We start from the raw sequence: 14138 nt of genomic DNA, 5'->3' as shown, positions 1-14138 counted from the left end.
TACAAACATACAAAAATACAAAAGTTTCCTCTTTATAATATTAGTATAGATGTGTATAGTCCATGCCCTGCAATGAACTCAATTGGGATTCATAATTACTATCGATGCATCTTCATTTACCTAGCAACACAAGATTTATTAGATCTCTAGAGTTAATAGCATTATTGTGGTAAGTTTAACAGTTAATTTTTCACCACAAAATGTACCGTAATATTGTAAGATATATTGTAGGGGAGGTAGGGGAGGTAGCTTGTATTGTCCATTTTTCTTTCGAAAAGCAAAATAATGGAACATGTCTTTAAAACAATAACATGTACTGCTCCAGGGCTTTTTATCCCGAGTAATGGTCAAATTGTTAATGGAGAGTTTTAATTAAGAGAAGAAAAGAGTTTTGTTTAAAAATATGATCATAAAAATTATGATAAAAATGGTAGATTAAAAAAAGGTGGTTTGCTTAAAATTGTAGATAAACAAATGTTATTGTTTAAAATTGTTCTGAAACAGAAATGGTGGAATAAGCCAAACCCAAGGCAATTTATTTACTGGTTATTGGTTTGGTAAAATTGCGATAGATTCTGATAATTTCGTAATAAGTATACACTAGCCGATGCCCGCAACTTCGCCCGCGTGGAATTAGGTTTTTCGAAATCCCGTGGGAACTCTTTAATTTTTCGGGATAAAAGCCTATGTGCTAATCCAGGATATTACCTATCTCTATTCCAAATTTCAGCCAAATCTAGTAGTTTTTGCGTGAAGGAGTAACAAACATACCCACACACACACACACTCACATACATACACACAAACTTTCGCCTTTTTGTTCAATTGATTAAAGTAAGTATAGGAAACAGTTGCTCGAGAAATGTTAGGCAAATAAAGAGCACATTTCTCCACTTGTTTGTTAGTGGAAATGGGAAAAATTCAGATGCATTAACACGTACTTAGCCGGGATTGCAGTAAAATTGTTTAGCTGTTTTATAGTGCGATTAAGCGTTTTTCTCGGTTTATTCGCTGACCGATGAATTTATATCCCGCGTCATTAACTGGGTCATACGAGTTACGACGTAGGTAAGTATCTACTTTAATACTTACTGACTTTTTTTTCAAGTTTGACTGTTAGATAGATAGATAGATAGAAGTCTTTATTGCACACAAAAACACATGTAAAGGAACACAACACAAAGAAGAAAACAGAAAGAATTATTGTGTGCAAAGGCGGCCTTATTGCTTAGAGCAATCTCTATCAGGCAACCCTTGCTGAAAGGTGAAACTAGTGTTGGATAGTTATTTGTTACCGGAAAATAATAATTGATCAATCTTTATGTAATCTGTTGATCAGCAACTTAGCAACGCTGTTATTTGTCTGTATTAAGAGGGTATAAGGACCGGTATCCACCAAAGCGGAGAGAGAGCAGAGGAGTGGAGTCAACCAATCAGATTATTATGCTATTAGGCTAGACTAGAGTTGCCACGGTAGGCTACTTTACATATACATACACATAAATAAGTTGGTAAGTATACATATCTACTTTATACTAACATTACTAACATAATTATAAGGAATTATTGTTACTAACACACTAACTTTGTATTATAATCTGTTTTGTACAGTACAGCCAGTACAGCCTGAATAAAATATTATTTAGTTATTTATTTTAATTATTTAATGATACTAATGTTAAATGTCCGTTCTAATTAAATAAAAAAAATAAAAAATACATTCAGTTGCTAGTGCTTGAACGTTTAAAAGTTAGTTAACAGGGCTCTCTCCGTCACTCGCTTCATACAATCGTAATTCCAATTTCATTCGAATATTAAGCAACCGAAGTCCATGAAATTTTGCAAACATATTCTAGAAACTAATATCTGTGTCTGTGGTGTTTTAGATTTTCTAAAAATATGTAGTTTTAAAATTACAGGGGCTCAAAGATTTGTATGTAAATTCTTAAGACCGCGTAACTTTGAAACCCAATATTTTAACAGAAATCTGGAAACCACAGACATAAATATTAGTTTCTAGAATATGTCTGCAAAATTTCATGGACTTTGGTTGCTTAATATTCAAATGAAATTGGAACTACGTTTGTAAGAAGCGAGTTTTCAAAAAAAATTCAAAATTCAAATTATTTTTATTCAATTAAACTTTTACAAGTGCTTTTGAATCGTCAAAATAATCTACCACTGGTTCGGAATGCTGTTCCTACCGAGAAGAACCAGCAAGAAACTCGGAACAAAAACGCGTAGCCGCACTGGTTCTGGTAAAAATGGAGTTAAACCAAAGGCGTTTTAACACGTCGCTCAAGCGGGATTGCAGTAAAATTGTTTAGCAGTTTCGCAGCACGTTAAAGCGTTTTTACTCGGTTTGCTAATGGAAACGGACTTTACTTAATGCCGTTCCGCTGTTGTTTAGTATTAATTGCGCCTTTTGTCGCTTTCAAGTGTTCCGTCGGTTGGGGGACGCTATTGTGGTTATGGTGCGAGAGGGACACTGAGCCCCTTTATAGCTTGTAGGCGATGGTATCTACAAATTGCGGTTATAACGGTTCTTGGGTACGAAAATGTGTTAACTGTCTTTTAAGGAGGAAAATATTGTTCTTTTAATTAGCTTCTGTCTTACGCGCAACGCCTATGGATGAAGTGGAGTGGAACAGCTTCTTTTTAGGGTCCGTAGCCGAAGGATGCCAACGGGTCGTCCGTTCGTCTGTTAGCAGCCTGTATTTCGTGAATTATAATAAGTACATACTTTTTACAGAATATGTCTTTCTATTGCCGCTATAACAACAAATACCTACTAAAAATATCAAAATTGCCGCCATAAAAATTAAAAAAATTAAAATGTGTTATTTCTGGTACAATGGCACAGAATCCTTTCTGTGCTAGTCTGACTTGCACTTGACCGCTTTTTTCAATGTGTCTTTGTATTGAACTCTAAAAAAGGTAATTAATAATAATAGACAGGGATTTTATTTTGTCTTCAATGGGAGTTATTCTCAAAATATAGGATACAAGCTATCTCTGTACCAAACGTCAAAATCGGCAACACGGATGGGCCGTGAAAAGCTAGCAAAAAGACAGACACCCTTTCGCATTTCTATAATATGACAGTCAATCAAACAGACAAACGGATTGGACTATGGGTTCCTTGTTTACTACGGAGCCCTAAAAAGGTAATAAGAGAAAGTGTTTTATTTTTCACCTCAATGGGGGCTATTCTCAAAACATAGCGGATGGACGTTAAATTCCAGTTAGTTGTGTAGAGTGCACTGGCCCAGACGCAATAGTTTGTCATCGTTGTTTTTCTGCGACAAAATAATTTTATTTATCGCCGCCATGCGCCAGTGTTACGGGGCCGTTGATTCAAAGTTTTTAATTAAATTATTCACTTGATAATTGTTGACTCGCTCTGATACTGTCGTTCTTTATGTTTATTGCCACTGGAGCTGTCAGCGGGTTGTGGGTCAAACTTAATTTTAACTTGTGTGGCTACTTTTAGTTTGACATGATTGATTTTCTTTTTCACCGTTATCTTCGTACCTACAACATCGGTTTTTCTAAGTGGTAACTAGATAGCTTTGCATGAATCGCCATACTTATCAAAGAGAACAGACACATGAATTTGTAAAAATAACGATGAATTGATGATTGAAAAATCGATTATTGACGTGACAACGTCTTATAATTCGATAGAGCCGGCTGCACGCACGAAAAAACATGACTCATGCGGCGTTACCATGCGGCGTTACCATGATGCGTTCCATGTAAGGCTTGAAGTGCAAGCGAGAGCGCGGAACGAGCGACAAAGAAACACAATCGGCCTTTGTTGTCACGTTCAACTATCGTCAGTAAACCGACTTTACAGACAACCAATTTTTTATTTTTAAAATATAACAAATTCCTGTTACCTACCCAAATATCAACATTTTTTTTCACTATATCTAATACCTAAAGCTGATAAATAACGGAATTCCTTGCGGCTATCCAATTTCTGTATTTGTCTTTAGGCACCCGTCAATCTGATTGCACTCGAAAACGTCCAGTATTTTAAACGAACTGCAATCTTGGCGTACAATGCACGCCAAGCCGTCCGTTGAGCCTCGATAGCTCAACGGTTGACAACCGGACTGAATTCTGAAAGATCGGCGGTTCAAACCTTACCCGTTGCACTATTGTCGTACCCACTCCTGGCACAAGCTTTACGCTTAATTGGAGAGGAAAGAGGAGTTATAGTCACGATTAGCATGGCTAATATTCTTATGAAAAAAAAAAAAAAAAAAATGTACTTAGTGTTTCGACGACATCCACGACTTACGGATGTAAACTGTGCGGATATAAACTAGAACTACTTATACCGTCTTGTTTTTTTTTTTTTTAATCTGGCTTTACTCTGATTAGCCAATGTCAAGTTTGTAGTTATTTTCAAGTTATTGAATCTATACAAGTATGGACTCCGTCTGCGCCGGCGCCCGCCGACATACGCGCGGCGCCCCTTTAGAGCGTTTCTCAGTCAGTTCCACCACCAAAAAACACCAACTAACACAAAAACCATCCACTCTTAACAAAATAAAACACTCCAAACAAGCACAGCACGCGCGCCAGCAAACGCCATCACAGACGAAGTCCATATCGTCTTGTATACGGTAATTTTGTTTTAAAATGATACCTGATTGTGATCCTTACATAGTAAAAGCCTCACGTGTACATTGATGAATAAAAATAAAAAGCAGTCGAGAAGAAATCGATACAGCTCAAGTTACTGAAAGAGTCCTTCAAAAAATGATAAGGGCGTAGGCGTATCGTATTTTCCGTCACACGTCATATAAACTTCACAAAGCTCTGGCTCCGTTATTGATATTGACAAGTTCAGATCAGGATAGCGGTAGGTATAAATATACATAAAGCCGAACGTTTCTGCGGTTTCCATTTTTAGGGGTCCGTATCTCCTGAAAAAAAAAGGAGCCCATAAAGGGTCACTTCGTTGTCTGCCTGTTGTAGCTGTCAAGACCGGTCAAGGGAACCAAAACGTAAAAGGTACCTCCAGTTGACCTAGAATCATGAAATGGCAGGTAGCACAAGGAAAGAGAAAAATCCGAAACCCTTGAATTTGTGATTACATCACAAAAAAAAGTTTTTTTTTAATTTATAGTCTAGCGCTTGCCTGCAATCAGACCTGCTGGCAAGTGATGATGCAGTCTAAGATGGAGCGTGCTTGCCTAGAAGATGCCTATTCCTCTTGACTTGAATGTACCCGTTTTAAAACTGGAGAGGATAACTGATGATATTTCTTGTACGATGATATGGAACCCTTTGTGTGCGAGTCCGACTCGCACTTGGCCGGTTTTTTCTTTCCCTCTCACCTGAAAATGAGATGAAAACAACTTCAACGACTTTGTGGCGTTAAAAGCCGTATTAGTTTACGTTGAAACAAAAGATGTTTACTATTTGAATGGTGTTGTTTTTCTATTATGCTTGTACGAGAATGATGCTTTTGAGTACAAAACAAAAGACTTCAAAGGTTCCAATATTTGCTGGGATATTTTGTGAATTAAGGGAATTAACAAAGGATTAGAAAGGCGAGAATAGAAAACTACCTACCTAATAAGTTAATTTGATTACTTAAGTTACTTATACGTATTACATAATATAAAAAAAAGAATATTAGCCATGCTAAACAAGACTAATATTCCCCTTTCCCCTCCATTAAGCGTAAAGCTTGTGCCAGGAGTGGGTACGACAATAGTGCAACGGGTGGGTTTTGAACCGGCGACCTTTCGGAATTCAGTCCGCTCCTCAACCGTTGAGCTATCGAGGCTTTAAAAGTAAGTTAAAATATCACAGAAGATTTCCGTTACCTGACAAAAGAAAAAAATAACCTCGAACATAAAGCCCTAGAGAGATTATAAGTTAAAATGGAATCCAAATCAAAATCCCAGTAACTTAATAATCTGCAAGTCATCTCTACTGAAGTAACGCATGGAGTAAAAATTAAATATGTCCAGTAAAACGAATCAACTTGGTGATTGTTGTCCTGAAATTGTTGCTAACGGCACGTTAAAAGGCCATCCACTACAGAGACAAATTGCTGTTCACTCACGATCAGGCAGGTGAGCTCTCTTAAGCGTCCTCATATAAATTTCAATTGGGTAGGCTTGTTCTTTATTGTATACAGTAGAAGACATATATGTATAACATTTACGCATTTCGGATAGTACATTATCTGTCGGTGCTGTTTCTTAATAGGCACTGAACTATTTGCCTGCCAGCCCATTGCCACTTCGAATGAGTAGATAAATGAAATACGAATTACCTTCAAACAATTCGCAAAATAAGTGTAAATTAAAAATTTATAACACCCCCGACAAGTGAAGGTTACAGTAACTAGAAAAGAGCTGATAACTTTCAAACGGCTGAACCGATTTTCTTGGATTATAGCTAAGAACACTCTCGATCAAGCCACCTTTCAAACAAAACAAAAATAAATTAATATCGGTTCAAATGTTTAGGAGCTACGATGTCACAGACAGATACACAGATACACACGTCAAACTTATAACACCCCTCTTTTTGGGTCGGGGGCTAAAAATGTACGAAACTTGTTGAGCTGTATAAAAGGAAACAACCGGTCGAGGATGTCGCGATAGAATAATATACATTAACCGTACTCCGGGGTTATTTATTAACTTGTACGGGTAATAGACAACACGGCGGTGTAATGGCGCGCGGGGAAAAAACAAAATGGCCGACGATGTGGACACCTGTCGCCCCGCACGGATGTTACTTAACAGGAAAGAAAAAACGAGCCTTTAAGTGTATTTGTCAATTGTTTTAGACGGTGGGTTTAATTTATTTGCAAATGTAATAAGGCTTGACTTGAAATGTAGTTGTTATTTGAGCTTTAACTGACTTAATAGACTCCCAGTGTTGAAAAACTCTTAAAAATGGATTTTGAATATCACTCGTATCTGTCAGTTATATCAAATATTACCTACCTAGAGGATGCCCGCAGCTTCGCCCGCGTGAATTTCAGTTTTTTTATAATCCCGTAGGAATTTTTGAATTTTCCGGGATAAAAGTAGCCTATGTCCTTCCCCGGGATGTATCCCAAGTCTGCACCAAATTTCAATAAACTCAGTTCAGTGGTTGGGCCGTGAAAACGTAGCAGATAGTCAGACAGACACACTTTCGCATTTATAATATTAGTAAGGATAAATGCGAAAGATTTTTGGTTTATTAGTTTGCCGCAACGGAGCAACGTATCGAGCGACGTGATTTTTGCATGGATTAAAGATTTGGAGAATGACATAAGCTACGTGTTATCCCGGAAAATCAAAGAGTTCCTATGGTATTTGTAAAAATGTGAACCCACGCAATCAGCTAGTAATCAATAATCCTCTGATGGAAAAGTTTGTATAAAATGAGAAAAGAGGCAAGTTAATAAAGACTACGAGTTAAGCAAAGAAATAGGTAGTAAGAATGGGCTACCCGTAGGTAGAAGAAGAAAAGCAAATCCGTAATTGGCCTGACTTTGACATTCGTCTGAAATCTCTTAGTATAAAAATCTACTGAGATAGTACAAAACGCACTCCTTCGCTTAACAAAAGATGTCGAGTTAATTAAAGTTTCTGAAGTCTCTAAATGAAAATTTGTAAAGGGTTTTAGCAGTTATTAAATGTAGCTGTAATTATATTAAACTTGAAGGTAACAAGGCGAAGACTGTTCGAAATGTTCCTTGGACGGAATTCGTCCTTATTATATTTTGTTCTTTGATTTAAAATACTTGATACGTGACTTTCATGTAACTTTGGACCTTCATGTAACTTTGGACCTGTCGAAGCAAGCGAGTATTTTTGAGACATAGAGAAAGTTAAAGACCATGCTACAGAATAATTTTACTACGTAAAGAAGTAGCTTATATATTTCATTCATATTCATATTCAAATTCAAAATAGTCTTATTCAATTAAACTTTTACAAGTGCTTTTGAATCGTCAAAATAATCTACCACTGGTTCGGAATGCCGTTCCTACCGAGAAGAACCAGCAAGAAACTCGGCGGTTGCTCTTTTCAAGTATTCAATTTACAATAATATGCCATATACGCTTAACTCGGTTCTCACCTTGTTGTCATGCAAGCGAGAAACACTGATGTTGCTTACGTATGATAGCGTTGACTTTGTCCCGCTCTATTGGCTTCGCTCAGACCTCAGCCATGTTCAGCTCTACCGTTACCCAAACACTCAAATCTTATGCGGACAGGCCGGTGCTCGGGTAGTAGTAATGAGTAACTAATCATTTCACTTTTATGGAGTGTCTGGGGGTGTACCATTACCTAGAATTTACAGAATTTTGGAATTCAGTCGGATCGTGGTTAAACAGATACTTTGTGAATGCAACGTGAATTTTTCTGTTGTCTCGAAAATGATTGCAAATTGCAATCACTCAGTACCAATATAATGGCTCAGTCACAGTCGCAGTCGCTGTGCCGTGATTTGTGCTCTGGTGCGGTGTTTGTAAAAGCTAACAATGGGAATGTGTGTATAGTTGCGCTGCACTTGGTCTAAAATACGGTGCCTCTTACAACTGACAGTTGCCAGATTATATTTTTAAGGCTAAAGTGTGGTATATGCTCTTAGTTTAAGGAATATTGTTAGTCTATTCTACTGAAAATATAACAGACAATTTAATTGTTCTTGAATTATCACAATCTTCTTTCTTCTTTCTTCTCTCTGGGCTGGTTTCCGCACTTAAACGTTTCCGTCTGTTGTGCGTGTCTTCACTCCAGCCATCCAAGCTCGCTCCATAAGCCGAGTAGACCGCCCAGGTTTCATGAAGTGAGGTTGGGGATCCCAGATGGTGTTCTCGATGTTCTGCCAAGCTCGTACACTCCAGCAGCACGTGCGTCGGTGTTTCATCGACCTCCATGCAGGCCCTGCACAGAGGACTGTCGGTAACACCTATAACGAAAAGGTGTTTGTTTAGTGGGTGAATCATCACAACAATACATCTTCACATCACCTCGAATTTGTCTACTAAGTCTAGGGCATATTCTATTTTCAAAGTGTATCAACTCATGCGGTCGTTCTTTTTTCGTATTTTGCCATGCAAAGCATGTCGATCGCAATCGATATCGTTTGGCTGTCGCATTTTTTTTTCCTAATATTTTCAAGGGGCTTTTATGGCTGTCGCTTCTGTACTTAAATTGTAGCATCATTCAAAAAATGTGATTTGCATGAATGACATGGACAAAACCTGTGGCGTTATTCATCTAGTAGGTATTTTTAAGTATTTAACCCCCGACCCAAAAAGAGGGGTGTTATAAGTTTGACGTGTGTATCTGTGTATCTGTGTGTTGGTGTATCTGTCTGTGGCATCGTATAGCTCCTAAACGAATTAACCAATTTTAATTCAGGTTTTTTTTTTGCTTAAAAGGTGGCTTGATCGGGAGTGTTCTTAGCTATAATCCAAGAAAGCAAAGAAAGAATTCAGCCGTTTGAAAAATATTAGAGGTTTTGTGTCGGGGGTTTTTAAATTTTTCAATTGAAAATATGCTATAAAAATATTTATCAAGTCAAATCAGGACAGCATAACTGATTGTGTGTTCGAAAAAAGTGCATGCAAACAGTACAATAATTACTAGTTGTACCAGTAATTTGTCCCTTTTATGAAAGTTGAATGGGTGCCTATGATTTATACTGCACATGACAGCCGAGCCCATTCATGTCATGGGGATACTTAAAACTTCGCTTTGTTAATGACCATGGAGTGGAATTAAATTGGTCTACGGGGATAAAACACGTATACGCAAATAATTTTGTTTACAATGTAAATCCTTTTATGGTAATCTGTCCTTTAGTACTTAAAAAGATACATGATAGGTACTTTAATTTATTTGAACAAAATAAAGTAAGATTGAGGTTAGAATGAAAAAAAAAACGTTTTTTTTTTGTAGAGTTAAGTGATTTTAGTGATTTTGAGAGTTGGTCTTTTGGACTTTGAGAACTGAGGAAAATTTGGATAGGTATTCATTAACTGAATATTCAATAGGGGTTGAATTTTCAAAAATCCTTTCCTAGCAAATGTCTACGTCATAATAGCTATCTGAATGCCAGATTTCAGCTCGACCTATCCAGGTTGCGTTCAGGCTGTGCGTTAATAGATCAATCATTCAGTCAGCTTTTCAGTCTAGTATAGTGAAATATGTTTTTTTTATTTGTGTGAAAACCTTCGCATTTATATCGAATCACAGATCGCTCGTTTGCGCATTATTACGTCTATTGTTTACACCATAATCTCTTTCTTGATTTCAAACTCTCCCAAGACGTCCTTTTACGATGTCAATTACACTTTCTAAAAGCGTCACTTTCCTAAATGTGCCAATATAAAAGTAACGTGGAACGATAACATTGTATTAAAACCGGTTGATGGTAAAGAACATCATACTTAGGAAGTGGGTACTACAAAGTAATAGCCGTCGAAAAGGCAATTAACATTGAAAGTTTGGGACATGAAAGGAAAACTTCCAATTAATTAATGCAATGTGCGCTCAAGTGTCGTTTGGCACGCAATGTTGTCTAAACGTCCAAAGACTGAACGATATGTCGTTCGATATTCTTGAAAGTTTTTCTCTATTCACATCAGGCAATCATCTTTATACAGTTAGACGTCTACTGTTGGACATAAAGGTCTCTTGTAGGGACTTCCACACGCCACGGTCTTGGGACGCCTGAATCCAACTCTCTGCGACTCATTTGATGTCATCTGTCCACCTAGAGATGGGTCTTCATTCAGAGCTCGTTCACACAGGCTGCGTAACCGTTGCGTAAGCGTAGACGTAGCGCGTAACATTGCGTTGTAATGTATGGAACTGTATGAGACATGGTATACCGCTTGCGTGGCGTGAACGTTCACGTAGACGTAATGCGTGCAGTTACGTCTATGGGTTCACGCGCGTCACTACACATGTGTTAGGTGTACGTGCTGCATACGCAGTTGGTGTGAATAGGCCATCAGGGGTCGCTGCGCTTTCCGGTGTGAGGTTTCCAATCTAGCACCTTGAGTCTCTATACGTTTTTCAACTATGTGCACATCAGGTAAATCTACTAAAAAAATATTAAGAATATTTATGACTTTCTGTTGTCCTTACTGTTAACAAGCGAAAGTTCATTAGCTACACAAACAACTCTTGTCAATTACCTACCTACTTACGCAATGTGGCACGCAATACAATAATTTGAAGCAAAAAAGTTATGATAAAAACCATATCTTTTAAGTAAAAATTATTTTGAACGAAGTCGTTACATGGATATTCATCATTTAGATGGTCTCTATCGTACAATCCAACATAGCTGCGGACATAATTGCCCTCTGGACATTTCTCCAACCGTACGTAATAGATGCAGAGTTTCATGATTGATTTGTTATCGTCAGATGGTTTGCGCCGATCCAGGCTAACGGTTTTGCTAAATTTGATATTTCACTCGATATCTCAATGGATAATCCTACATAATTGTGCGATTGAATCTACCAAATGGGACGATATTAATTTTAGCCAATGCACTATTAGTTTGAATAATTCGTATCCCGTCCTTGCACGGATTATTATGCCATTTGTATGGATGTAAGGATACTTTTTAAAGGCAACGAAATTCAAACGAAAAATATAAGTACGTAACATCATAACTCATTGAATTAACCAAAATTAATAATAATTTAGTTTATCTGTCGATAATAGTTTATTTATCAATGTAGTTTATTTTTGTTATTTGTCAAAAAAAAAACTGTACAATTTTTGACAAATCGTTGCTAAATAACTGATCGAGAGAATAGCTAAGCAAAATATTAAATGGATTACTAAAATTGTGAGAGTTAGGAGTGCCTGACAATATTTTATGCGACTATGGAATACATTCTACGACAAGTCGCATAGTCTAAGTTAGGGTAAGCTTGACAATTTCTGCAGTTGTGTTTAGATGTTAGTGGCAATGTTCGATTAAACATAGCCGTCCTGATCATCAGCCACATAGACGGCGCAGCTGCCAATATGTATGCGGTCTGACCGACTTCGTGATCTTGTTGTGTACACATCTGGACATTGTAAGGCGGTTCGAGAATATTCGACATACTAAGGTACTATGTGTGGTAGCTTCTATATTTTCATACTATAAAGTAAATAACATACACCACGATACATTTGATGATTTTAAATTATTGTTATGCCTTAATTCTGTATCTACACTGATATTAAATAAGTACATAGTTAGGTGAACTTTGTAAGTTTGGATGTAGGAGGTAATCTCCATAACTAGTTTTAAACCTACCCTATTTTAAAAAGAGTGTTAAGTTTCTAGAATCCAAAGGCATAGTAATTTCCAGAACTTATGATGACGGCATTGTGAATGGTACACGTATAAGAATAAAATCGATAAGTAGAAACTGATCTTATGGAAACGTTAAGAAACATTTCTTTCTTTATTATCTTTGGTTTCTTTATAAATAAATAAACGGTAAAGTGCTTTTAGACAACAGATGCGTTAGCTAACGGCCGACGATTATTTCTTCCTAGCTCATCCATTAGAGCTTTCGCCTCATTCCCTGCCTCAAGATGTATCCACTGCAGTATTTTCTTGTATTATATTGTTGAAAAAGAGCTTGCTTGCGCTGCTAAACTAATGTGCGATATTTTTTAAATGTTAAAAGAAAAAATCGACTACTGTGAGACATAAGATAACAAGAATTTTAGAGCGCAAGCAAAGTCAGAGTGCTTCATACAATCGTAGTTCCAATTTCATTTGAATATTAAGCAACCAAGGTCCATGAAATTTTGTAGACATATTCTAGAAACTAATATCTGTGTCTGTGGTGTTTTAGATTTTTCTAAAAATATGTAGTTTTAAAATTACAGGGGCTCAAAGATTTGTATGCAAATTTTTAAATGAAATTGGAGTAGGGTAATATTGTGTGTTCTAGCTCAAGTCTCTAGATGACGCGGCGCGCCAGCGCGCGCCGGATCTATAAGACTTAAGCTAGAACACACAATATTTTCACAATAGATATCAGTTACAAGAGAATGATCAGGTTATTGTTACTAACTCATGTAGAAAGATGATTCAATGGTTGATTTAGCACATTCTCAAGTGATGCAACTAGTTACGATACTGAGTTGGAATATTTTATAGAAATTCTATTCTTAAGCATCGATTAGATTATGTAGAATAATTTATATTTTGTACTGGAACCCTTAAGAACCTACCTAATGCAATTAATGTAGCACTCATCTTAAATTTATGTTAAGCAGAGGTTCCGTTTAAGATGGGAGCATGTTAAAGCGGAACAGGTATGTCAGTTTATTAATATAAGTAATTAGTAACCACACTCCTTTATCGTAAAGTCAAAATTCAAGTGTTGCGGTATAAAGGTTCAAACACGATCGTTCAATTATTCAATCATTCATTTATTCATTTATTCAAGTATTCAATTCATGGTAAGTGGTGTGTCAGTTTAAGATGGAAGCATACTAAACCGGAACAGGTACGTTTGTCAGTTTATTAATATAAGTATAATTAGTGACCACACTCCCTTACCGAACATTCAAATGTTGCGGTATAAAGGTTCAAAGATAATCGATCAATCATTCAATCATTCATTCATTCATTTATTCAAGTATTCAATTCATGGTAAGTGGTGTGTCAGTTTAAGATGGAAGCATACTAAACCGGAACAGGTACGTTTGTCAGTTTATTAATATAAGTATAATTAGTAACCACACTCCCTTATCGAAAATTCAAGTGTTGCGGTATAAAGGTTCAAAGACGATCGTTCAATCATTCATTCATTCATTTATTCAAGTATTCAAAACATGGTAAGTGGTGTGTCAGTTTAGGATGGAAAGCATGCTATGCCGGAACAGGTAAGTATGTCGGTATATAAGTATCAATAATAATTACTAACCACACTCTTATAATAGAAGGTTAATATTCAAGTGTTGTAGTATTAATTTTCATCCAATTCATTCATTCATTCATTCTAGTGTTATGGTATCCCACTAAAGCAAGTGTCCGAGTCAGAGGTGCATGCCTGGGATCGAACCCCTGCCCGACTTATAACCGGAGGCAGCGAGCGTCTTAATCACTATGCTATCATGACT

At 36.8% G+C, this 14138-nt stretch overlaps 1 protein-coding gene across 6 annotated transcripts in view; it reads left to right on the top strand.

The window, feature by feature from the left end:
* The window catches only part of LOC123868383 (tyrosine-protein phosphatase Lar), a 586441-nt gene that overhangs the window by 35373 nt on the left and 536930 nt on the right, over positions 1–14138 (top strand). The window lies entirely within an intron of this gene.

Source organism: Maniola jurtina, chromosome 9, assembly GCF_905333055.1.
Source record: "Maniola jurtina chromosome 9, ilManJurt1.1, whole genome shotgun sequence".
NCBI lineage: Eukaryota > Metazoa > Arthropoda > Insecta > Lepidoptera > Nymphalidae > Maniola > Maniola jurtina.
Note: the sequence above shows the minus strand (reverse complement) of the source record. Positions and strands in the feature narration are given on the sequence as shown.